We start from the raw sequence: 27966 nt of genomic DNA on the forward strand, positions 1-27966 counted from the left end.
TTCCCATCATGGAAAAAAATGATTTTTTTTAAAGGTGTTGTATACCTGCTTATTTAAGTATGAAGTTACCTAGATTTTCTCTTTCCTTTAGCTTCCAAAATAAACTGTCTTCCACCTTTATTGCAGGCATATACCAAATGGTAGTATTTTAAAGTAGTTTTGGCATTGGCCACACGTTGTAGTTTACTCTTCTTTGCATTCTCTAAAGTTTTGCAGTCCTGTACGTACAATTGAACATAATTATGTTTTTCATAAGCTTTCATTTAATGACTTAAATCGGCAAATGTACAAAACTTATCACTTACATTGAAATCACACATTTTAAATAGATATGTATTGTATTATAGACTACATCATAAGCTGATGATTGCAAACCAAAAACGATAAAAACATGAACATTAACAAAAAACAAAACTGTTTTTATTGACAAAACAAAAACATAACCTTAAAACAGTGGTCGGAAGAATAGTGTGTTGTATTGGTTGTATCATAATATGCCGACCAAGCCGTCGGTAGACTAGCGGAATACACTAAACAGCCGAACGGTCGGCAGACTATACACTTAATATTAAATAACTTCTATAAAGACTGTACAGTAACTTGCTTAATTATATTCAACTGAATGTACCAAAAAATAATCTTAGGCTTCCAAATGATCAAAAATTCTTTAAGGTTGATCCAAATAACAACTTATCCCCATTCACTCGAATGATGACTGTTGTAAATGAAGTTTTTACTCAAGCTAAAATAGACATTTTGAGTACCTCTTTAAAAGATTTGAAAGCTTTACTGTTGATTTTCCATTTAATTATTATATTTGAGTTGGAAATGCTGTACCAGGTTAAGACCCCTTTTATGATTGTTCTTGTTTCTTTTTTATCTCTGTTAATTATTTTTAAGTTTTATATTTTATTCTTATTATAATTTTTTTTTAAGCTATATTATCTTCTGTTTTTTAAAGCTTAATTAATCTGTAACTTAGGACTTTACATGTAATTACCAATTTTCTGGTGTTTGTGGAGAATTGCAATAAATAAATAAATAAACTATGATCTAATCAGTTCTTAACTTTCATAACAATTTTCTCCACCTGTACTAGCAGTGAGTGCCAAGAGTGTCCGGCCAAAATAATTGCAGTATCATCCGCAAAGCAAAAAATATCTTCACCAAATATACCTAACATTTAATCTATATGAGGCGTTTAGCGCAATAATGGCCCAAGGTAAAAATTACAGTTTGTAGAAAATTGAGTTAAAAAAAATTGTAATTTTTGATTTTTATATATTGATATCTATTTTTTTATTATTTCGATTTTTTTTTTGGTCAAAATACTAAAAAAGCCATTTTTTAAACTAGGATTCGAAAGGAAATTAAAAATATTGTTTTTTTTGTTTTTAAATAAGGTTTAGGCCCCTTTTGCACTATCATTTTGTTTAAAAAATATACAACTTCATCTGTTTATAATATATTTTTAGTCATATTAAGTTATAACAAAAAATAATTTTTCTTAAGTTTAACTAAGTTTTGAGCAAAAATGAACATAATGAATTCAAAGAGGTACTTTGTTAGATTAGGAAGTCAAAGGAGTATCTTCAACCGAGTACAAAACATTGTCGTATGTGTTATCTTCAATATTAGTATTTTGTCTTTCCACATTATTAATGTCTTTAACTTTTAAATTATTGTAAAAGGTATGTAAATAAGGAGGAACATACGCTAATAATTCTTGCAGATTGTTATACTTGGCCGCCTCAATTTCTCTACCTGCAGGATATAATAGAGGGAGGTCCCTTACATAAGTTTTAGTATTTCGTTTGGAAATATGTATCAACTTCTTTAAAGAACACTTCTGGATGATTGGATTGGATAAAAGAAACGGTTGGGGTTAGCTAAGTTATCGATTGCATTTTTAAGCAACTCACAACCTCTCCATTCAAGGTTTTTTTTGCGGTTTATTCTATTTTTTTCTAGAGGGACGGTTGTTATAAAGTCTGCATTTCACCTACTGTAAAAGGATTATGCTTTCTGGCAGTTTTAATTACTTTTATCCAATCACTAGGAAAATAAATTTCATTAAATCTCTTTTTATTTTTCTCCACCACCCCAAAGTCACGGTCACAAGCCAAGTAAGAATGACCCGATACTAAAAATTTGTGATCAATTTGCTGAACTGAAGAGATTTTGTTTTCTATTATGTAATTACAGATTAAGGATATTTTGTAATTTCTATTTTGCCCTCCACATTGATCACTGTACATAACTAATTTGGAGCTTTTTACAACATTTTTTATGTAATGAATTAAGCAGGATCCGATCTCTTGAGGTCCTCTAGATGCTATGGCTTCGTGCCAAACGTACATGTGCGCCTGGTTATTATTTGACAAGTTGTGTATCCCCAAACAGTACATCCACATTTGCCTTTTGTAATAACAAACCCCAGTAGAAAGGTGTGGTGTAGGTAGTGTTGATATTAAGTCGAAAGCAATAACAGTAATATCGTTATCCTCTATCTTACCCAATTCCGCATCTAAATTCTTTCCACTTCATGCACTTTCAGCCTTCCTCAGATGCAAAGTCTTTTCTACCTTTATTCTGTTTATTGTTTCTTCAGCTCCTCCAGCTTTAATTTTTTGTTCAAACTCTTTTGTTTGCATTTTGCTGCAGCTATCAGATACAGGTGCATGAAAAGTTAAGTAAAACTTTTTTTTAAACACATTTCTGAATACAAAAAGGGATACAGGTTTAACTATGTTATCATCAGATTTGTATAATGAATACATTGTTGTTAAATTTAGGGTAGGGGATAAGTAGCATAGGTTTGGATTTTTTTTTTCGCGAATAATTAGATTGATACTTTGAAAATTTGGAGATAAAATCTATGGCTTCTTGAATTTTATCTTCACTGGTTTTATTAGCAGGTACGCATCTGCCCCTTCTGTCCTTGCTTGGTGTGTTGCCTTGCTCTTTTTGACGAAGAGCACGTGTTAATCGTCCATCCGAAACTCTTAATTTTTTTTTGAAAATTCTTTACAAACTGGAATGTCAACACCCCTGTCATTGGGCAGGTAATAGATTCTGATGTATCTTCTAGTCACTATTAACTGTGTGAGTAGATTTACGAACTAGCTTTATTTGACCGCATAGGTATGCAGTCTGTAAATCGAAACTGGAAAGCTCATAAAAACTCTTAAATAGTTTCTCGCGTTGTTTAAGGTTGATAAGCTTATGACATTCTTAACACATGGACAGTCTGAACCATCAAATGTTTAGCAGGAACCACAGTACCTTTTATATTTGTATATTCGCAACCACTATTTCGTAACTTTTTTTATGTTCCTTTTCCACAAACTTTTATCTGCATATTTTCTCCTAGGGCCTCGCTTTTTAGATCTGGGATTTTCTTGTTCGTGTATTTCATGTTCTATTTCAAAAGTAGGATTGTCTAGAATAAAAAAATAGTTAAAAATAAGTATTATTATTATAGTCATGCGATTTATCTAAGCGATTAATTATTGAGAAAAACACAAACCTAAATTTTCATCTGTTGATCCTTCAGAATAGTTGGATCCAGAATCGGCAAAGGGATCCTCTGAAGTCTCAGAACTTTCACTTTTTTGCCTTTTTTATCTAGGTTTCAGGACGCTGCTTGTGGCTAAAACATAATGAGTATGCATAACAAGTATATATACCGATTTTCCTGACTAACAATATTTTTAACTCAATGATTAATTTTTTTGTATCCTAGTATTATAAGGAAGTAAAAACTTACCTGATGTTGATGGTAAATCCATTTTTGCAATAAAAATAAACAAATATCTCAAAAACCACACAAATGTAAACACACGGAAAGAAACAAACAAGTATACTTTAAGGTTAAAAGATAAGCCAGTATTGCACAACAAATTTTTAGGTCGGCTGTTATTCACTAACGTTGGGTTACTATTGCATTATCTTCTATTTCATTAATAGAGTATGCAAAAGCAGTATTGTCGCGCCATCTAGAGCTAGTTTAAAAAAATTCAGATGGGCCACTAAAAGTTAAAACAGCAACTACAAAGTTAAAATTACAATATCAATAAATGAAGTTCAAAATATATAGAATATGTACATATGTGTAACAGGTTCACAGGTCTGGCACATCAAAATCTAAATTTAAAATCATAAAAGCACTTATCTAAAAGAAACTGACTAGTGGCTTTCCTAAATTTAACACTATTATTAATGGATTTTATTTCTGGTGGTAATAACCCATATGCTTTAACTGCCATATAATAAGGACCCCTTTCAAAAAACGCTGAACCATGGGCTGGTGCCCGAAGATCTTCCCTCCCCCTTGTGATTACTGCAATATCAGTGCCATAATGGTCACTGTTTACTGAAAAAAGGTGTGGGTGCCTTTTGACAAACATCACTAAGGACATAAAGTAGATTGAAGGCACAGTCATTATGTTCAGTGATTCAAAATGTGGTTTGCATGATGTTCCAGGGCGCAACCCCAGCATAGCTCTGATGATCCTTTTCTGAACTACAAAAATTTGAGGAGCCACAGAGGATGATCCCCAAAACATCACACTATAGGCAATCAATGACTGCACCCCTGCAAAATAAAATTGTCTTATGGAATTTACTGTTAATGAATATTTTAGTCTTCGCACTAATGCACAAAAGATATTTAGTTTAGATTGGAGCACCCTCACATGTTCCTCCCAGCCAAGAGCAGTGTCCAAGGTGACCCTTAAAAATTTAACTGTGTTTTCCACAGGCACTGATTTGCCTCGCATTTTCAAATAAACAGACTCTGTTAATTTGGGATTTTTCTGAAATAGCATTAGACCAGTCTTTTCGCAGTTCAGAATTAACCCTGCCCCATCACACCAATCCTGCATTGTCCCCGCTGCACATGAGCACTCGTTAGCCAGGCTCCCAAAATCCTGCCCCACCACGACAGCCGATGTATCATCAGCATACTGGCAGAGGAGTCCCGCAGCCACCTCATCTGAAAGTGAATTCACATACAATAGAAACAGCACAGGACCGAGAATCGAGCCCTGAGGTACACCTTGCGAAGCAATAACTGGCTTAGAATAATAATTTCTATTGTCCTTTGAGATACACACAATTTGTTTTCTTTCCTCCAGATAAGACCCCAGTAAAGCACCAGACAATCCTCTCAAACCATAGTGTTCCAATCTATGCAACAACATCCTATGATCAATGGTGTCAAAGGCCTTAGAAAGATCAAAAAAAAGCCCAGCCACCCTCCTGTTACAGTCAACATTGTTTATTATATGATTTATTGTTGTGAATATTGCCAATGGTGTTGATCGATTAGGTCTAAAGCCATACTGTTTATCAGAAAGTATATTATACTGATCTAAAAAGGTCATTAATCGGCTATATATAGCTCTTTCAAAAACCTTGGACAAGGAAGACAGAAGAGATACAGGTCTGTAATTCTCTAGTACCTGGGCATCTCCCTTTTTATGTACCGGCACAATTCTTGCAGCCTTAAGGGCAGAGGGAAATGTACCTGTTTGAAAACAAAGGTTTACTATGCTTGATATTGGTTTAGCTATGATTTTGGCTGAATGTTTCAAAATTATAGTTGGAATTTCATCTAGACCTACAGAAAATTTATTTGGCAAGTTGATTATGATACGAAAAATTTCCAAGCTATCTACAGGATCTAAAAATAAAATCCAATCCAATTTTAGATCCAATACTATGCTGTTCAAGAAATTTGTTGACTTTATAGACTATACATTTTTCAACAAGTTTACTTATGTTACTAGTTAGAGATATTGGCAATTGGTAATATTCAACTAAACATAAATGGGATCAGCCTGGAGAACGTTACTTTTATGAAATATCTCAGTCTGAATATGAATCAGTCATTGAATTGGCAAACTCATATAAACAAAATAACATCCAAAGTAAATGCAATGATACCCTGTATATATATATAGAAGCCAAAACTACCTAATAGATAATACAAAAATGAATATCTATAATGCCTTTTTCTTGTCCTACCTCAGATAAAATATTTGTTCTAAGACTAAATTTGACAATGTCCAAATATTACAAAATAGGTGCCTTAAAATATTATTTCAGTATAATATACTTATTAATACAGAGTCGCTTTATAGAGAGCTTTAAGTTTTAAAATGTATTGCAACTGTTACATTTTCAAATGACGTTCATAGACACAATACCAGAGGTCAATTAAATTTATATGTCATGTATAATAGAACGATAATTGGATTGAATGGCCCAATGTACTCTAAAGGATTTAATAGGCTACCTAATAATTTGAAAATTATTCAAAATTTTAAAACTAATACTTTTTTATTTCATCGGATTAATTATGTGGTTACTTTAGTAATGTACTTACAATTTATTTGTATATACCTAACTACAATTTTTATGTACTCTTTTTGATTGTTATTCTCAATTCTCGAGTCCAGCGCTATAAGCACTCTTTAGAGATTTAGTGTAAAAAATTGTATGTAATATTTTTGAGTAATATAACAAGTGTTTAAAAAAAAAAACTATTTAATTGGATATGGCTTAATTACTTTATAATATAGATAATCTGTGTAATATAGAACATATATAGAACTTACACATAAGGCAATATTGGTACATCCGGTATAGGTGGTTATCATGTCGATTTATCTCAACATTCTCGACCAGTTGCTTCTTATAGATATTAAATATAACAATCACCACCCTGAGGCGTTAAAGTACTTTCAAGTTCATTGGCAAATTGTGTTTGCACCAAGCCGGATAACCTTCCTCGAGGTTAATGCTCTTTCAACTATTTGATCGCAGCGAGTTCAATTTGTATAGATAGAATATGTATTTTAAATTTTAAAAATAGATATTTTATGCACAAGCCGTAATAATGTGTCGTATTGTTATTATTTTTATCATTTGTTGTTATTAATGCTGACATTTGACTTTACATTCTCGACAATCACATTCTTATTTGAAAAGTTTTTTACGGCATCCGATATTTCTTATAATGGATTTTTACAACCATTATAAATGATAATTACACAGATGCAGCAAAAAGCTTTGTGAAAATGTGAGTGCATGTGCACAATAATTGTAAATTATAATTATGTATACGCATTAGTGTGATTACACGCGTAAAACAAGTGGTATCGCTTTCAGGCGCTCTCGAACGCTATTGTTCACTGAGAGAGAGTTTCATTGAAATCCTTTGAAATTTCTTTCAGAATAATTCACGTGAAACGAGTAAAGTAATGTAAAAAAAATCCATTACTTTTAAGGTTAATTTTTTTAAAACTCTTTATGACAAAAAGTAAAAAAGAATTCAGAAGTCAAATGCCAAAACCTTGGTAAGTGTCCATTTTGGCCTTTGAAAAACTATAAATAAATTTTCATTTTACATAGGGCGGTTTGAGTAGTAAAGGACAGTTTCCAAAATTCTTAATTTACAAAGACAAATTTTAAAGAATACTGATATTTTAAATTACATTTTATCAAAAAATAAGTGACTATATTTATTGTCAATAAACCTATCAACATAAATGTGGTTGTCATAGGTCATGTTCAGCGACCTTAAAACATTCGGGTATACGTACCCGACATTTATTTTTGTAGACCCACGCAGTTATCATGTTATTAGCAGCTTACGAAATTATTTGGTTTTGTACTATTAAATAATAGACTCGTAAAATAGTGGTCGTATGTAAATCTATGAATAATTAAGCGCAGTATATAATAATAATAATAATAATTTCTTTATTGCTTCCAAGATCTAATTAAAATAGACAATAGCAACGTCACAAAACAAAATTAAAATTTGATAACATCTACACAGTACATACTGCTAATAAAAATAGTAAGAACAAAAGATAATGTTGGACATAATAAGGGGTGCATTACCTTACCACTTGTATCTCAAGTATGATACATTATGAAGATAAATAAATTAGTAAACAAACCCTTAATATTAATCATAATACACATTTAAAATTGTAAATCGAAACTATAGATACACTTGCCCAACAGATACCCTGCAGTGTCTTTCCTAAACTTCATGATATTTTTCTCTTGCCTTAGGGCGAGAGGTAATCTATTATATGTTTTAATAGTAGCAGAGGCAGGAGATCTTTAAAAAAAGGCAGAGTGATGAGTTGGGACACTCAGTTCAGCTCTCCCCCTTGTCACAATAGACATACCCTCAGCATAATGATCTTTATTAGTTTGAAAAAGATGCAGGTGTTTCTTTGCAAAAATAGCTAACATAAGAATGTACAGAGCTGGAACAGTGAGTAGACCAAGCTTAGTAAAATAAGTCCTACAAGACGTTTGTGGTGTGAGTCTGAGCATGCATCTTATGATGCGTTTTTGTGCTATACCTAAAGACTGACACGGCGTCAGTTGAAGATCCCCAAAACATCACACTATAAGTGATTAGAGATTGGACCGATGCATAGTAAAGTTGCTTCAGACGAAAGCTCTTCTCGTATACGCCTTATTAACGCGCAGAAACTATTTAGTTTTTTGCCAAGAGTGTCTATGTGTGGGACCCATGTGAGACAGGAGTCAATTTGTATACCAAGGAATTTTAAGGAAGTTACCTCTTGAAGAGACTTTTTTTCAAACTTTACTAGTGGGGAATTTTGAGGTAAAGTTTTGGAGAATGTCAGTAGCCCGGTTTTATCAGCATTTAGCTTCAGAACATGATTGCCACACCACTCCTGCATCCTCTCTACCATCTGAGAAGCTCTGACAGATAGTTCAATCAAATATTCTGACAAGATTATGGAAGTGTCATCAGCATATTGGTTGATAAAACTCCCTGGAAAATACCAAGAGTCCATTTACATATAATATGAATAGTACTGGGCCTAGAATTGAACCCTGAGGCACTCCCTGTACCACCAAGGATGTCGCTGAGTAAACATATGTACCATTACCAGAGCCAAGGCAAGCTGTTTGTTCCCTCTGATCTAAATAAGAGGCTATAAGTCTGGCACAGTTTCCCCTCAGTCCATAATTTTCAAGGATTGACAGCAGTAGACCATGGTTGATTGTGTCGAATGCTTTCGATAAATCGAAAATGAGTCCGGCAACTTTTTCTTTTTTGTCAACATTTTCAATCACAAAGGATATAAGCTTGAAAACTGCCAACTGGGTTGAATGATTGGGCCTAAAACCAGACTGGCTATCTGAAAGAATAGCTTGCCTTTTTAAAAAGTTCATAATATGGATATAAATGACTCGCTCAAAGATTTTTAATATTGAAGAAAGGAGAGATATTGGTCAATAGTTTTCTACATCCTGCTCATCACCCTTATTTTTAAAAATTGGAAGAACTTTCGCCTTTTTTAGTTTAGATGGAAAGATTCCCATGTGCAGACGGGCATTTATTATGTGAGCTAGAGGCACATTTATATGGTGACTAGCTGTTTTGAATATGTTGATTGGTATTTCATCAAGACCAGCAGAGTATTTATTTGGCAAGGCCGATACAATATGCTGAAATTCCTTTGAATCTGTATGAAAGAGGAAAATAGAGGGGATGTGACTTCCTTTAGGCAATTGACCAGAAAACGAAGGAGTAAGAGATGTATATAATATGTTTATAGCCTTCGCCTTCGACGACCTGAATGTCTGGGAAGGTATTAAAACGATTAATCGAGGGACACAGAGGAACCCTAAAATGTGTTTCTTTCAAACATATGTTCAGATAAATAACATTTACTACCTGCTTTTGCCCTATCTAAGGATTTTCAGTTTTATCCCCTATAGTTATAAAAATTGTGTTATCTCAAGTTTTGAAATAAAAACTGCTACTGATGCTAGAAAATTTTTATTTTCATATAATTTTTACAGTCTTATTAACACCTTGAACTCAAAATAAAATTTATTTCATTTCATTTCAGCTGAGTGTTTTAATTTATAACTTTTCCATCTGGCAGTAATAAAGTTGCAGTCGTAAGAAACATCCGTTTTTTAAATGATGTACTATCCCACTGGTGTGTTTCGGGTCGACCTTGAAATACGAAGTCTGGTTTTTATTAAACTTGAGAAAGATCCTGAAAAATAAAACGATTAATCTAAAAACGGTTAATTAAGCTTATTTATTAAGATAATCCAGTCTGAAGTTTTTAATTGCACTGAAAAGAGTTACTAGATGCACATTATTTGCGCAGAAATTTGAATCCATCAATATCTTTATGCGGAATTGCCAAATTGTGAAAATTATACTGCATTTTAATTCCGATATCCGTCGTCACTGAATTGAGTAGGTGATTGGATTAGCGATGGCAAAATAAGAAAATATATCGATATATCGAAAGAGTATATCGACACATTTGATATATCATAACAAAAACATCGATATATCCAATATATCGATTTTTTTTTTTAAATTGCTAAATGTCACAAGTCGCAAAGCATTAATATACAGGGTGTCTCACGACGAATAGACGCGATCAATATTTCGGAAACTAATTATTCAAACATTTTGAAAATTTGGCAACATGGCACAATCGATGGGGGCCACACAACTAAAATATTTTAATAATTGTGACGTTTCCGGTTATACCGGAAGTAGGTGTCAACTTCGTTATTTTTAATGGAACACCCTGTATATTTTTACATTTTTGGCTTCCACGTGAAATTCTAGGTATAGTTTGTGTATAATGTCCTATACCTAAGTATAACCGTTTTTGACATATTTTTAATTTCATGTGAAAACCTATGTTTATAGGCCCTAACATAATAACCGATTACTCCCTTTTAGTAGTCTTTATTTATTGGTTAGTTTTGGTTTTATTTGAGAGGAAGGACCACTTTAAAAGGCTATTTTAATATTTAACTAAAAAAACGATACAGGGGGGTCAAAAACTAGCATTAAAAATTAAAATGATAAAAATCATTAACAGTCAATTTTTTAAAATAGAAACCCCCTATTTTTATCATTTTTTCATAAAGATAATTAAAAATAAGGTCAACTTTATATAAGGTTATCTAGTCCAAAAATTGATAGTTTCCGAAATATTGGCAGTTTAGATTTGGCCTAATGTTAAAAGCCGTATAGTTGTACACGGCTCAAGGATTGTTGATTAGTTGATCATGACGGTTGTCATAGTAACCGCTGGAAGCGGCAGTAAGACAATGGATTATATGCATTAAATTTATAAGTGACGTGCTATTTAAGTTTTCTTCGTAAAAGTGTAATTTAATGTATAATTTAATTAAAAAGTTACATTTCTGTTATAATACATTATCTTACTGCTGCTTCTAGCGGTTACTATGACAACCGTCATGGTCAACTAATCAACAATCCTTGAGCCGTGTACAACTATACGGCTTTTAACATTAGGTAAAATTTAAACTGTCAATATTTCGGAAACTATCAATTTTTGGACTAGATAACCTTATATAAAGTTAACCTTATTTTTAATTATATTTATGAAAAAATTATAAGAATAGGGGGTTTCCATTTAAAAAAATTGACTTTTAATGATTTTTTCATTTTAATTTTTAATACTAGTTTTTGACCCCCCTATATATTTTTTTAAGCCAAATATTAAAATAGTCTTTTAAAGTGGTCCTTCCTTTAAAATAAAACCGAAACTAACCAATAAATAAAGGCTACTAAAAGGGAGTAATCGGTAATTATGTTAGGGCTTATAAACATAATTTTTCACATGAAATTAAAAATATCTCAAAAACGGTTACACTTAGGTATAGGACATTATACACAAAATATACCTAGAATTTCACGTGGAAGCCAAAAATGTAAAAATATATAGGGTGTTCCATTAAAAATAACGAAGTTGACACCTACTTCCGGTATAACCGGAAACGTCACAACTGTCAAAATATTTTAGTTGTGTGGTCCCCATCGATTGAGCCATGTTGCTCAATTTTCAAATTTTAAAAAAAATTAGTTTCTGAGATATCGATCGCGTCTATTCGTCGTGAGACACCCTGTCTGTTGGAAATATTACAAATTAAAAAACAGCCACATTCTTTACAAAAAATAATTATTTATTTCCAAAAATAAATTTATTAAGTAACAAAAAAAATTTCTTGAAAACTAAACCGTACATTTATTAGTACTCGAAATTCGAAAACTACATTACGCGAAAAGTCTCTGGAAGGAAACTTCAGAAAAAAGAAATAACTTGGATAATCTTTTGCCAGTCAAACGGTTTCTACTTTTTGTTGCTGTCAAACCAGCCTTTGAAAATAACCGTTCACTTGGTACAGAAGTTGCCACTGCAGAGAAGTATTTGATTGCCACCTTTAATAAGTTTGGATAAACACCCTTCATTTCCCCCCACAATTCCAGAGGATCTTCCTTTAAGCTTCTGACTGGAACACTAAGATATTGTGTTACTTCATCGGGCCCAACATCAGAGGTCGTAGTTTTTTTCTTTGAGTGGGCAATTTTTTTGTGATGTCAAAAGTTTCTTCCTCGTGATCTGAAACAAGCTCTGACTCTGATGATGAGGAAAATGATCCCCCTTGAGTGGCCTAAGCAATTTCAGATTTTAAGTGCCTTATGGCATTTGATATGGCAATTGGATCCTTAAAATGAAGATTTTCGAATCTCGGATCAACAACAGTTGCAACTGAGGGTAAAAAAGACCTTTCAATTCCGTTAAATCTCTTATAAAACTCTTTTATAAGTTCTGATTTTAAATTTTTTGCTATTTGATAATTAAGACATCGTTGGTCACTTTCATACGTTTTAAATAGGCCTGCTGCCATTGGAATAATTTTACTAATGGTAACATAATTTTGACTACTAATTTCCTTAGTCATTTGCTCCAAAGGATAGAGCAATTTCTTTATTTCCTTCAGTTGTTCCAACTCGATTCCACTTAGCATTATTGGTGTATAAGTTCCAAGAATCTTTTTAGCATATAAAACGTCGAATTCCATGTGGTCTTAACGTCTAGGATCATTTTTTTAAGGTTTCCTTTAAGTATCCCAGCATCGCGTTGCATTTTACGCAGTAGATCACTTGCTTTGACACTTCTTTTGAAATATACGATTGTTCTTACTTTTTCAATGAGTGGTTGGAGACCTTCTGTGTTTTTAATACCATTTTCACAAAGAAGGTTCAAAGTATGTGCAAAACACGGCACATGTTTCTTTTTCCCAAATGTGTCGTCGTTAACTGCCTTTACAATGTTTGCAGCATTGTCTGTAACTACTTTTTCGAGATCAATTCCCCATTCATTTAAAGTTTCAATTTATTTTGATCCAATATATGCTGTTGTGTGTGATTCATATAACTCTGTAATTCCAATGGTGGTTGAAATTAGTTTGAGATCCTTAATAAAATATATGGTAATACCCATGAAACTTTTTGTCTGCATGTCAGATGTCCATGTGTCAGTAGTTACAGTAAAAACTGCACATTCTTTAAAATATCCCTCAACAGAATGGAAGCAGATTCATATTTTTCATCAGTTTTGTTTTTAATTGTGTTTCTGCTAGGTACTTTGTACAAAGGAGTTGCTTGTTTCATTAGATTAATTGATATTCCTGATTTGCGTGTGGAAATTTGTGTTTATCACCTAAAGAAGTGATGTAAATCCTTTTAAGTTGCAGAATTTTGTTACTTAAGCCTTTAAATTTAAATTAATAGCATATATAATGGTCAACGTAATGCCTAGTCGCAAATAGAGTGTAGTTAAGCCGGGTGTAATTGTGAATCATACGTAAGTAGAAAATCCTTTATAATTTTTAAAATTTTGCATTTTTTTACTTCATCCTCACTTTTTTATCAATAAAATGTTCAAACTCAACATTCTATGTAAAAATTTTCAAAAAAAAAATCTTTTTTTAGACGTCCCTTTAACTTTACCGGACCCCTCTAAAAAAAATTTCCTGTGTAAGAGCGGACCTTTTTAATAAACTTGTGATTGTTGGTTGTTATAATGTTGTTAATAGATTGTGTTTTCTATACCACTACTAAATTCTGATACTGATGACACTGATGACGTTGATGCTTCTTGTGACAGATCTATTGTGACAGTCGATTGTGTTGATTCCATCGATATAGATTCATTATCCATTAAATCTATATTTTCTTCAGCATTTGTTTTCTGGATATGTAAAAGGTTTTGATTATTTGTGTAAAACCCAAGTGGTATAAAAAAAACCTTGTAGAATTTAACACAAAGAAAAAGAACAATATTTTCTATGATATTATAACGTTTCTATCTAGAAACAGTATAATATTATAAAATTAAAGAAATAGTATATTATTAAAAACATTATGGGCCGGTTGTATAAACACTTTGAACTGTAGTTTATTGTTGAACTGCAGTTCAAAGTAAAAAAGTTGTTGTATCAATAATATTTGACACTGGTCTAAGTTCAAATTCGAAGTTCAAGTGAACGCCCACTTGCCGCCGTTCAAGAAGCTGAACTTTCGTTCAAGTGAAAAAGTATAAAAATGAATGAATTTAACGACGAAGTTATTAATGATGATGAAGATTTTTTGGGTCTTGTGAATGCTGTAATGAATCCTAGAATGCCACGGACATTCAGAGAACGTCCTGATCATTTTACTAAATGGACAGATAATGAATTTTTACAAAGATTTCGATTGACGGAAAAGACAGTTGCTTACATTAGTGAATGTGTTTCTCCCACAATCTCTTTCACAATCAGAAGGTAAAATTAGTATGTTTTTATTTATTTTACTACGCATTATGATATAGGTACTTATTATATTTTTAAGGCATCACACTATCGGCTTTAGAAATGGTACTCCTAACTTTAAGGTTTTTTGCAACAGGGTGCATTTTGCAAGCAGCTGGAGATTTTTCTGGTGTAGACAAATCTACAGCAAGCAGAGTTATTAATAAAGTGTCCCGGGCAATTGCACATATGCATGAAACCTATATATCACTACCCGATGAAGAAATAAATAATGTTCGACAGGGTTTTTTCAACATTAGCAGATTCCCAAGATGTATTGGGGCTTTGGATTGTACCCACGTAAAAATCCAATCTCCTGGTGGAGAAGAACCAAAGAAAGAAAAAATTTTAGAAACCGAAAAGGTTATTATTCTTTTAATATACAAGCAATATGCGACTCACAACTAAAAATTTGGGACATTGTGTGCAGATGGCCTGGGTCTGCTCATGACGCAAATATATTTAGGAACTCAACAGTACGAGCTAGATTTGAAAATGGTGATTTTGGCGAAAATTTATTAGTGGGTGATAGTGGATATGGTAACAAACCATACCTGATTACACCACTTTCTAACCCAACCACTCCTGTAGAACATTTATTCAACGAAGCACAAATAAGAACGAGAAACCCAATAGAGAGATGCTTTGGTGCATTAAAACGTCGATTCCCAATATTAGCATTAGGAATTAAATTAAATGTGCAAAAAGTGGAAGCAATAGTTGTCTCATATGCAGTGTTTCATAATATTGCATGCATGTTGAGAGATGACGTTCCCCTTGTAAATGAAGAAGTTGAAGCGGCTCTTGAATTAGGAAATATCCCTATACCTGTGGTACAACCAGGTGTTGAGAATATAGCCCTAAATAATGTGGTTCGGCAAGCTTTGATAACTGAGTATTTTCAGTCTTTGTTAGATAATGTAGCACATGAGTAGAACTCAAAATTGCAATAAAAACTTTTTTTACGGTTTTTATTACTTTGACACCCACCACCCACCACAAAAACATTTTTAATTTTGCATTTCAACACATAAAATTAACAAGAATTGGTTAAATTTTAAAAACCATTTTTTATTTTATAAATAAAATACAACTTATTTTACAAATACATATTTTTAAATTTTAAAAACAGACATCATTTATTAGCAGATAGCAGCTGATCTTTTTTCAGTTGAAGGATCTCCAGCTCTAGTTCAGCTTTCTTAGCTTGAATAAGAATTCTTTTATCAATCTGCTTTGTTTCTAGTGCCATTTGATGTTTGTGGCGTTCCTTCATCATTTCTACTCTCAAAAGATGTTCTTTTTCAAGGTATTCTGTCTCCTTGGAGACTAATTCAGCTTTATTTGCAGCCCAGGAAATAATTTTATTTGACAGAACATTTTTATTTTCTTAAAATTAAAATAAATTTCAATAATTTGAAATATAATAATTATTACAAAATTTACCCTTATTAGCACAAGACTTCTTCAAAATGGTTTTCAATGGCTTCGATTTTGGAGTGCGAAGCTTTTCTGGGGTTATTTTGTTCCAGTTGGTAGGTAAAGCAGCTAAAATAAGAATAGTCAGAATAGAAGAAAGTGTCATCTAAACATATTGTTTATTAATACTAATAATTGAAACATAAGTATAGGGATAGCGTTTACCTATACCTGACAATAAACTATCTTCCTCATTGGAATCTTTGCCATCTTCCTCCATTTGCTCTATGTCTTCATTAGGTAACTCTATTGAAAAAAAAATCATTGATAGACGCTATTAATTAAGAACAACGATAAAGTCTTACCTGAATCAGAAATATTAAAACGAGATCCCTCAGGAGTTTTCATCTGCATGTTGCCATATTCTGAAACAAATACAACTTTTAATTGAATTATTATTAATTTTTCTAAAACTTACTACTATCTCCATCAAATTCTGAATCAAAGCCTGTCATCTGAGTACCTATAATTTCTTTAACTTGTTTGTCGATATCGTCAATTATCTTAGGTTTTACAGGCCCTCCTCCAGTTCCTCGTAGGTATGTTTTTTCATCAGCAAATTTTTGTTTTGACCTTTTTTTTTGATTTTCATACTTGCCACGAAGAACTTTTGCATCTCTGAAAGGCTCTCCATAAATGCTATTAAATTCATTTGATAGACGCTCCCAAGCTTTCTGCTTTAAATCGTTGTTCATTTTGTCAGTCTTTCGACATTCAATTGTGCCCTTATATTTTAGTACAAGGCTCATTAATATGCCAACCTCCTTTTTACTGAAATTAACAGTTCTTTTCTTACAAGAATCCATTTATAAAATATTCCACCACCAAACAAGAATCTACAAATAATAAATACAAAAACCAAACACTGTACCCAATAAAATAAAAGCAATACCTACTACAATAAAATTCGAAAGTATTTAACGGCTTGCAAAAATGTCAATTTGTACTTACGTATAGGTATATAAAATCAAGTTTAATTAGTAGTACCAGCCACACCAAGTAGAAAATACACTTTTTATAAACTTTTACTGCTTTTACTTTTTTTTTTACTTGCAAGCAACCCAGCCCGCCAAATCAAACAAAAACAAAACAAACCTTTCCTTTTAGGTTATGTTAAATGTCAAAAATTTAAAAAAACCAAAAGTAACTAAATATTTGTAGTGCCAACCTAAACTAACCTCAGTTCAGCTGAACTAAAGTTCAGTTTACATTGAACAACAGAATATCGAATGAACGCAGTTCACATTTTGATCGGCGTTCCGCCGAACCTAAGATCAAAATTGATTTATACAACCGGCCCTATGTCCTCATATTCCAGAACCCCCAGGAATTGGTTCGTTTTCACTTGCGTCTTTATCTTTAGATTTTGCCGAGGACTTTGCACTTCCGTCACCGTCACCATACTCACCATCCTTGCCTTTGTTTAAATCCGAATGCTTCTGCTTAAAATGACTGTTAAGATTAGTGGTATTCCCTGAGGTCTTTATTAAGATTTTTGAGCATATATTGCATCGAGCTTGCTCCTTTGAAATTTTTGTGAAATGTAGCCAAATGTTACTTCTGGGTGGTGCCATTTTAGTATTTTGCAAAACTCGCGCACTCACGACTCGCGAAACAGAATTTACTATTTACACGTTTTTTGCACAAAACCAAAACTAAAAGTAGATTTTTGAGACCAGAGACCACAAAAAAAACACGACGTACTATAACCAATAATCATAGGCCATAGAAGACAAAGACTATACACTAGACAATAACCAATAAGATATTACTTGACTTGACATTACATTTGACAAAAACATGCACACATTATGTCATCTGTCAAAAGATGCTCTTCTTCTTTTCTTCTTGTTATGGATTTTGCTGCATCACTAAGTCACTACGTAACCAGGTTAACCGTTACGGTCTGTCTCAAGCACCTTAAAAGTGATAGCGGTAAACGATGAAAATCACACAAATTGAAATTAAATTATTAGTAAAGTTTTTTATATATCGAAATAAACATATCGATATATTTGTGAAATATCATATTGTTTAAAAAATTTGGAATTTGTTCGCATAAGCTTATCATATTTTCGTAGGCTCCTAGGCAATTCTCTGGATCATTTTTAAGGAGTTCTTATAAATTAAAACTTTAAAGGGATGATAAGGCTCCTTTTTTAAATATCTAAATATCGAATTTGTATTAAAATATTGATCTCTTGCCAACAGACGTAAAGACGTCCAAGAATCTTCCTGAAGTGCTAATCGTAAATTTAACTTATTTTCTTTAGAAAGAACGGTATTTCGGCCAGCAGCAAATTTCTTACATTGACATGCTCCCGATATTTTTTATCAATTTTGCTTACTGTTGATTGCGATGAACATAAGTTCATATTTAGATATATTTTATTAAATAGTCTGCAAACCTTTTCTTGATTATATCGCCATAACCAGAAATTATTAAAATATCAGTTTGCTGCTGCTCGGTTTATAACACCATTTTTTATTACGAAGTAATAGTCACAGTTTAAGTCATGATCTTTTTATAGGGGTGATATTAACGGTGACAGCTTATCTTTTTAAGGTATTTTTCAAAGCATACAAATCTTAGATTTTATAGAATGTTAAATGTGTAAATTGGTCACATTTCAATAGTCAATACGCCAAAAATGTATAGATTTAGATAGAGGACATTATACATAAAATACGTCTATAATTTTAAGTAGAATCGCAATTTGAAAGCATATATAGGATATTCTATTAAAAATAAAGTTGGTATTATCCTTTATAAACTTAAAAAATTACTTTGAGTTTTTCTAAGATTTTGCTTAATTAAGTATTTTTTAATGGCAAAATATTTTGCCGAAATAATTAAAAAACCTTTTGCAAGAATTAATTGATTCTTGCAAAAGGTTTTTTAATTCATACACCATGTATGAATTAATTCTTTATTTATCACCAGAATAAATAAATATTTAAGATATTTTATTTCAGTATGTTTCCTTTCCTTCAATATTTAGTTTCTTCTAGTATACATTTCGTTTTTGGTAAATTGAATTAATATTTTTTCCCTTGATACAGCGATGCGCTCTTTTTAATATAAAGGGTGTCCCAATAAGAGCGCACGTTTTAATTGGTAAATAAAAGTCATAATTTATTTTAAACTGAGTTTTATTTATATTTTAATGTAAAGCTAATACACTGCTATTAAACGTAAAAAATAATATCTGGCAAGTGGCCGCCTCGACTTTCGTGACAGACTCTTATTCGTTTTGAGAAATTTTCAATTACATTTTCACATAATTGCGGCCCAATTTCGCTAATAATACGTCTAATTTCGTTTTTCAACTCTGGAATTGTTGGGTTATTAGCGTATTCGAGGGATTTTAAAAAACCCCAAAGAAAAAAGTCACAAGGCGTTAAATCGCATGATCTTGCGGGCCAGTTCTGGTCTCCATTCTGTGAAATGACGCGACCGGGAAACTTTCTTTGCAACAATTGAATTGCTTCACGTGTAGTGTGACATGTCGCACCATCCTGTTGGTACCACATACCGCCCGTATCCATACCATCCAATTGAGGCCATAAAAACTCAGTGAGTATATTACGATAGCGTTCACTGTTCTGAAGTACGGTCCAATTACTCCACCTGTCCAAAGTCCGCACCAAACAGTGACTCTTAATGGATGCATTTTCTTCTCATGAATGACTCTAGGATTTTCTTCGCCCCAAAATTCGGCAATTTTGTTTATTAACAAAGCCATTTTTTTCGAACAATCGACATCCATTTGTTGTTTTTGCAATACCCAAGAAGAAAATGTACGGCGCGTCGCATGGTCCACTGGCTTTAATTCTTGGGTCAATTAAATCTTATAGGCATGTAAATGAAGATCTTTTGTTAGAATTCGGTGGGTAGTGCTCTTCGAAATGTGCAACTGCTGTGCACGATGACGGATAGATGTTCCCGGATTCTCGCCAACACTTTCACGCACTGCGGCAATATTTTCAGCAGAACGGCTAGTACGGTGACGCACTGGTGTTTTTACATCCACGACAGAACCATTTTGTTCAAATCTATCAATTAGTCTTTGGACGGTCGTGTGATTTGGTGCATCGTGTCGACCAAAAATGCCCCGCAATTTACGAACTGTTTCCGCAAAACATTATCTATATTTGTAGTGTGTTTTAACAATAATAATTCGTTGTTCGATCGTATATCGTTCCATGGCTACTAATCGCAAACTGTTTACATTATTCTTTTCAGTTTTTTTTTAACATACTGCGATAAAAAAAGAATGCTGCGCAATTCAAAACGTGCGTTCCTATTTGGACACCCTTTACAATGAATTTAACGTATAATTAAGCAAAATTCTGCTGGCCGTCCGTGCAACTATAAACAGACCCATTTAAATGTCATTGATCATATATTGTTTTTGAGTGTTAACCAAACTTGCGTGTCAGTGTAAATAAAAAAGAATTTATGTTTTAGAAGTCCATGGACTTCTATTCAACTATTAAATCGGCTAGTCTAGCTTACCAAGTCCGTAAATACAGAAGCTAGAATTTATCAATCCTGGCAGTCCTAATAAGGATAATAAAAAACTGTTACCAAATTATTGCATTGTCATTGGTCCTTAATATGTGTGCAAAGTTTCAAGTTGATCAGATTTTTAGAACCGAGTGAAAATGAAGCTCACAGATTTCGTTACATACATACAACCCGAGCTAATAAAAGCGTGTTAAAAAAGTGAAGGATCTCGAACGTAAAACTGATTTAATTCTTAAGCCTGTAGAGGCAATATCGTTAAAGCAGGATATTAGAACTTTACCTAAGCTTAGAAATCAAGCCTACGAAATCATGTGTTAGTATGAAGTAATGAAGCCATGAAACATATTAAGGAACAAATTAATCCAGTTGATTTAGGCATTCGTATAAAACACATGAAGGATGCTAGAGATGAATCTGTTTTCATTAGTTGCAGGAATCAGGCAGATGCGAAAAAACTAAAAGCTTCTCTAGATCCAAAAATAGGAAAGGAATTTACAACAACATTACCAAGTGAAAAGAAATCTGAAATCAAATCCCAATTTATTAGTATACAATACATCTTGTTTACAAATTGAAGGTTAAATCACTACCTACAACTCATTTATACAATATAAGGGGTGTTTTTTTAGAGACGGAGAACTTTAAATTGAAATTAAACACAAAATATTTTATTGATATGAACGAATTTGCTTTTATATTAAAGAATTTTTTTTGGCATTAATATTTAAAAATGATTTCGGGCATGTGACCCCCACGGCTGGCGCGTACGTGGCGTAATCTAGAGAAGTCCAATTTTCACACACTTTTTCCAGTACTGCAGGCTGTATTTCGGCAATCACGCGTCGTATGTTGGCTTCCAAGTGCTCAAGTGTTTCGGGTTTATCAGCGTAGACATGCGACTTAACATAGCCCCAAAGAAAATAATCTAATGGCGTCAAGTCGCACGAACGAGCTGGCCAGTTCACAGGTCCATTCTTTGAAATTATTCGTTGCTCGAATGTCTCTTGCAGTAAATTAATTGTTTGGCGCGCTGTATGGCACGTGGCACCATCCTGCTGAAACCACATTTCTGCAACGGCTTCCAATTGAGGCACAAAAAAGTTGGTTATCATGTTTCTGTATCGCTCACCGTTTACTGTAACGTTCTGACCATCAGCATTTCTGAAGACAAGGACCAACGATTCCACCGGCCCATAAAGCGCACCAAATGGTTAGTTTTTCTGGATGTAACGGTTTTTCGCCAATAGCTCGTGGATTCTCATCCCCCAAATTCGGCAATTCTGCTTGTTTACATAGCCATTTAACCAAAATTGTGCTTCACCACTGAACAAAATTTTTATATGAAATCGTGGATCAACAGCAATCTTTCCTTCTGCCCATTCAGCTAATGTACGGCGCAAAAGATGATCCTGGGGTTTCAATTCCTGGACAAGTTGAATTTGAATTGAATATGCTCGCAATCCGAGATCTTTGCGCAAAATTTTCCATAAAGTGGATGGACATAAGTTCACTTGTTGAGAACGACGACGAATTGACACATTTGGATCATTATCAACAATATGCTGCACACAGCTATCGCTTGTTGCGTGCGCACTGTACGGCGTCTTACGGGATGCGTATTGATCAACAGTTTCTCGAATTAATCTCTCTGAACGACGATTATGAGCACCATAAAACTCACGTAATGCCCGATGTGTTTCTCGAATAGAACCATGTCTTTCAAAATAAATTTGAACAATTTGGAAACGTTGCTCCGGCGTGAGTCTGTTCATGATGAATTGCCACACCAAACTAATCTAAAAATAACCTAGAACTGTCAGGTCGGCTGTCATAAAAAACAGTGTTGCCAAATGAAAGTTCTCCGCCTCTAAAAAAAACGCCCTTTACTAACAGTATTTACCAACATAATGGCAACAAAAATCTGTGTGTGTTGGTTATTTACCTATTCTAGTTAATTCCTTCTTATATTTAAAGTTACATCTTATCTTATAAATACTATTTTTACTTTTTTGTATGGAACATGTAAATATTATAATTTAGCAAACATTCTAAAAATTGAAGCAAAAGCTACTTTCCAATATCCACTGATCTTTTGTGTTTGACAACCTTAAATGGTTTATTCCTAATGAAGTCAGGCAACACATTGTAAACCGCAGGACCAGTATAACTAATATGCCTCTGAGTTGCAGAATTTCTGGAGAATGTCAATTTTAGATTTTGGTCTTAGCATTACGCGTATTTTGATAAGGCGCTATTTTTTGTCTGTAATACTGAGTATTAAGCATAAAGTGTATTACAGCTTTTATGTATAACTGTTCTAATGTCAAGAGTTTAATCTCCTGAGAGAGTAGGCTCATGGAAAATATTTTATTCCTTAACATCATATCTTTATAATGTTTTTTTGAGCTACAAAGAGGTTAAACTCAAACTCAAAAATGCTTTATTGTCAATATAAACATAGAAGTTGTAGACAAAGCCAATAGACTTTACATTAAAGGAATAAAAACGAGAAACTAATTTAAAATAAAATAAAATTATATAAAACTTTGAAAAATACTTAAATGCTAATCATTAAAAAATTCACCAAACTATAGTACACTTTACTAGCAAGAAATATTTTTGTCCTTGTACGTAGGCTTTTTTCAGTCTTAAGTTGTCTTATTTCTAGTGGAAATTTATTAAAAAGCTTTGTACCTCCATATATGAGAGAGCTACGGACAAGTTCAAAATGAGGAATGGGTAGCCTCAACAAATAATTTTGTCGCGTATTATAGTGGTTTCCTAAGTGGAGTTCCTGTTTATATTTTCTAAAAACCAAGCAAACTGTTTCCAAAATAAAGATACAACACAGGGTTAAAATATTATGACTTACAAAAAGCGAGCGACTTGAGTCATGAGGCTTGGCCCCACATAGATATCTAATGGCCCTTTTCTGGAGCACAAACACTGAACTAAAAAGTGAATTTGAACATGAACCCCAAAAGCAAATTCCATATCGAAGGTGCGACTCGATAATCGCGAAGTATGCAGTAGCATATATATGCAGTAGTATGCAGTAGCAGATCTGGCGATGGAGAAATTAAGACTGGTGGCTATAACCTTTAGGGCGTAGCAGCCTGATGAGATTTTTCTACATACATTCACAATATGGTCTTCAAATTTAAGGAACTTGTCTATGGAAAGACCCAAAAACTTACTGAACGGTGGCATGGTGATGGCTTCATTATTTAAACGTATATCATTTGTATTACATTTAAAATTAAGGATATTTGTTTTGGAAACATTGTCAATTTGCATCACACCAGTCTTTTATTTTTTAACAAATCTGCACGTATATTGGCCTCCATTTGAGAAACATCAGAGTCGTGCCAGAGGATGGTGGTATCATCGGCAAACAATGTAAATTTGCCAGTTACCTGCAGTTGTGGCAGATAGTTCACATAAATGAGAAAAAGTAAAGGACCAAGTACTGATCCTTGCGGAATACCCACATTTATATTAAGTTCCTTCGAGATACTACCATTAAATTTGACAGCCTGGACACGATTTGGTAAGTAGGAACGAAACCACTCAAGGGTAGTTCCTCTGAAACCAAAGAGCTCCAGTTTCATCAGCAGCACTCTGTGACTCACGCAGTCAAATGCCTTGGACAAGTCACAGAATACCGCTGCTGCAGCTTCACCAACATTCACTTGGTTGTACAGGTGCTCTAGAAAACTAAAGATAGCATCATTTGTGCTCACAGACTCACGAAAGCCAAACTGCTGAAGACTCAATAGGCCAAATAGTTAGAATTTGTTATTTTACTTGCACCCCTCCATATTATTATTCCATAATTTGTTATTCATTCGACCAATAAATAATAAACCATTTTTAACATTTGAAGAGTTAACACATTTCTAAGCTCATAAAATTTATAAATGACCATTACGACCATATTATTTCTAATCTTTTTTGTGACATAATCGACATGTGTTTTCTAGTTAAAATTTACATCTAGAAAAGATATCTAAATATTTTAAAGATATTACCCTCTCAATTCTTGCAGTTCTTGAGTTCTTGCAGTTAACCCAAATGTGATGAACTTTGTCTTTTCAATGTTAAGTGACAATAAACTGTGATCTAACCAAGACTTAATATTTGTAATAGCAGCTTGTACATTCCTCACCACAGCTTCCCAGGACTCACCCTGCACTATTATTGCAGCATTGTCAGCAAAACAAAACACCATGCCCTCATTGTTGCAAAGAATAGACAAAATATCATGTAGATATTGAATAAGAGTGGACCCAGCACCGTCCCCTGTGAAAGGCCACAAACTACCGCTAGAGACTCACAGTATTTCCAATCTGAACAGGTTGTGTTCTATCACTTAAGTAGCTTTCTATTAATTTATATGCAATACCTCTAATAACTATTTTATAGAGTCTCTGCAGTAGTATGTGATGCGCCACAGTGTCAAATGCTTTCTTTAGATCCAGGAAAATCCCCAAAACTTTTTTTGTATCATCCAAGCCCCTTAGGATCAACTGTGTGACAGCACTCAATGCATTCTCTGAGCTGGAATTCTTTTTTAAATGCATATTGATTACTGTAAAGTAAGTTTTTATCATCAAGGAAAGACTATAGCTTGACTTTTATGCATTTTTCAACTAATTTACTAATCGTACTTAATAAAGTAATTGATCTATAATTGGAAAGTAATTCCTTATTGCCACTTTTAAAAACTGGGACTATATTTGATTTATTTAGAATCATTGGAAAGACTCATGTACCAAAAATGCAATTAATGACATGCAATAAAGATGAAATCAAGTAATTGTGATTCTGTTTTAAGACTTTTGAAGTAATGTGATCCTCACCGCTCTTTACATTATTTCTTAGTGAGTTGATTATGCTGATTAGGTCATTTGCGGTTACTAGTGTAAAATAGCAAGACTCTACATTTGAGTTAGTGGCTACATGAACATTTATATCAGGAGGTTTTATTTTTTCTGCTAACTCTGGTCTTCTGATGGTCTCATTTTCTTTGTTTCATCAATCAAAGTTATAGGTCTCGGAAGATTAGTGTACCAAAGAGGCTCTATTAAAAGCATTGGGACCAATCCAAATACCATTACGACGCAAAGTATAATGAAGTTAATTGTTTGTAAAAAAATTATTAAAACTTATCTGGCTATAGTTGAATGCGATCCGAGTACATTGAATATGATAATGGGCTATGCCGATGGCAAAGTGTATCTGGGATTTAGAGTGTATAAATGCTATGAATATATGTCGAGTTGTCCTTTTATAAGAAAAGGAAAGGCAAAAAATTAATTATGAAGTACTGATGTGATATAGCAAACCATTAGGACCGGAAACAATAGGAATGATTTGTGAATAATACTTTCTGCAAGACAAATTCTATGCTATCTTTGCATAAGAATTATAAGAAAATCGAACTTCAAGCAGTATGACTGAGAATCTAGTTCTACTGCACCAAAATGTACAATCCCTTAGAAACAATGGGCTCTATATTGGGCTTTCTGCTGTTTATTCTTTAAACCAATGAACTAGCTAAGATACAAGGCCAACCGACTTTTCTGTACGCTGATGATGCTGCTCTAATCTTTTCGGAAAACTCATTGGAGAATTCATTGACCAATGTGAAGTCTGTAATGACGGTCTTGAATGACTGTCAGTCTATCCTCTTCGGTAATCGCCCGGATAAAGATTTCTCTTTTACTTTCAACCACATTAATATCACTTCAGTGTCCAGTATTTCATACTTAGGTGTTACCATCGACAGGCGTTTAGATTGGAGTGCGCATATTGAGGATGTAGCTGCCAAAATATCAAGATACTGCTTTGCTCTGAGAATTATCGCTGATAGCGTTGGAGCAGAAGCTGCTTTGACAGCTCATCATATAGTCATACAATCGAGAATAAGGTATGGTCTAATTATTTGGGGTAATGCATCGGAGGTTGAGCGGATATGTGTCCTACAGAAGAGAGGTTTGCGTGCTGTGTGCAAGTTACGGGCAGAAGTTTATCGAACATGACATTTTAACCCCTATTAGCATGTATATTCTTGATGTTGTTATGTTTGTCTACACAAATGGGGACCTGTTTGTGGATTGTCTGAGAGCCAATGAATACAGGCTTAAATGCAATATTTCATATACTCAAAAAATGTCAGGCATTCCATCCTGAAAATATTTAATAGCATTCCTGAAAGAATTAAAAGCATGCCAAAGACTCCTTTTAAATTAAAAATTAAAACAGGCTCTTTATGATTTGAGTGCATTTTTTGAGCAAGTGCAGCAGATATAATATTACAGAGATAATACGTAAATAGTCTTTTGTTTATATAAATCGTATCTAAATAATATATGTAGGAGAATCACTATTATTTTTTCAGACGATATTTTAATACATGCGAACCCAAGGAATTTTTGAAGTGTGATTTGTCTAACAAAATAGTGCCAAGCTATCGATCCGTAAAGATAAGAACTTGCAATCCATAGCTTTGTCTGGGTCTTTGCCCCTAACCGTTTTCAAGAATGCTCTATTCATTCAGTCTACATTTCATCCTTTTCAATATTTATTTGTTAATATCGGATCATGTTGCATATCAGTTTGAAAGTCGAATACTTCAGCACTATTGAATTAGAAGCAGGACTAATAAAGGAAGTCGCAAACGTCCGTCACTTAAAAACTAATATAAACAAATACCCTAATTCAAATAAAAATGATATGGAAAATATCTGGAACTGAAATATGTTATATTCTAAACGTATTTCATAAAGAAGTATTTAATGGCCCATATTATATGATTTTAAACTTTGGTCCTCGCTGCGTAGATATATTATTGAAACCACTTTAGCCTAAATATTTATATTATTCGACGCCGGCGTTTGGTTTTAGGCTTTTTTTGTGCCTTAATTGATTTGAAGGATTTTTTTAATATCAAACTATATACAAAACTCACAGTTTAAAAGTTCTAATGTATTGTATAAAATATGTGTAAAAAATGTGTTCTAATTATTTTATAAAATACAGTACCGAGGAACAATGAAGAATCATCTTATTTATGAAATAAAATGCCAGACTGGCTGATTATTGCGCCCATAAATAAATCTTCACATTCTTTATTTAGGTTTAGAGGAATGCAAAAAGACCTTTGGTATTTTAAAATTCTAGCCACAAAAACGAAGTATTTGCTTTTCGTTATTTTATAAGAAAAAGAAGTCGTAAAATAAATT

At 33.1% G+C, this 27966-nt stretch overlaps 1 protein-coding gene and 1 long non-coding RNA gene across 3 annotated transcripts in view; one reads left to right on the forward strand and one right to left on the reverse strand.

Moving 5' to 3' along the window:
* Nucleotides 1-27966, forward strand: part of LOC126740739 (failed axon connections) — a 224499-nt gene that overhangs the window by 11877 nt on the left and 184656 nt on the right. The window lies entirely within an intron of this gene.
* On the reverse strand, nt 15860-18057 carry LOC126740761 (uncharacterized). The gene is made up of 4 exons (XR_007661991.1): nt 16607-18057; nt 16494-16553; nt 16156-16434; nt 15860-16098 (listed from the first exon to the last, which is right to left on the reverse strand). It is a non-coding gene; the product is annotated as an uncharacterized LOC126740761 (long non-coding RNA).

Source organism: Anthonomus grandis, chromosome 9 (assembly GCF_022605725.1).
Source record: "Anthonomus grandis grandis chromosome 9, icAntGran1.3, whole genome shotgun sequence".
NCBI lineage: Eukaryota > Metazoa > Arthropoda > Insecta > Coleoptera > Curculionidae > Anthonomus > Anthonomus grandis.